We start from the raw sequence: 743 nt of genomic DNA, 5'->3' as shown, positions 1-743 counted from the left end.
CCCAGTAAAATGACGAAACTGGCCCACAAGACCCCTCTACGGGGGACTCATATACCTTGAACCCTCTTCAGCCAGAATAACTCCTCATTTTTTTTCTTTTTTTTTTGAGAGGGAGTTTCGTTCTTGTTAACCAGGCTGGAGCGCAATGATGCCTTCTCATCTCACTGCAAACTCTGCCTCCCGGGTTCAAGCAATTCTTCTGCCTCAGCCTCCCAAGCATCTGGGATTACAGGCGCCCGCCACCACGCTCAGCTAATTTTTTGTATTTTTAGTAGAGACGGGGTTTTCATCTTGTTGGCCAGGCTGGTCTCTAACTCCTGACCTCAGATGATCCACCCACCTCCACCTCTCAAAGTGCTAGGATTACAGGTGTGAGCCACCACGACCCGCAGAACAGCTTTAATTGATCCTTAATAGTATCTTCTTCCCACTCACTAAATTAATTTTATTTTCTTCTTTTTTTTGGCTCAGAGTCTCACTCTGTCACACAGGTTGGAGTGCAGTGGTGCAATCTCGGCTAACTGCAATCTCCACCTCTCGGGTTCAAGTGATTCTCCTGCCTCAGCCTCCCAAGTAGCTGGAATGACAGGCACATACCACCACACCTGGCTAATTTTTGTATTTTTAGTAGAGACAGGGTTTCGTCACGTTGGCCAGGCTGGTCTTGAACTCCTGACCTCAAGTGATCTACCCGCTTTGGCCTCACAAAGTGCCAGGATTACAGGTGTAAGTCACCATGCCCA

Source organism: Mandrillus leucophaeus, unplaced genomic scaffold (genome assembly GCF_000951045.1).
Source record: "Mandrillus leucophaeus isolate KB7577 unplaced genomic scaffold, Mleu.le_1.0 Scaffold393, whole genome shotgun sequence".
Lineage (NCBI taxonomy): Eukaryota > Metazoa > Chordata > Mammalia > Primates > Cercopithecidae > Mandrillus > Mandrillus leucophaeus.
Note: the sequence above shows the minus strand (reverse complement) of the source record.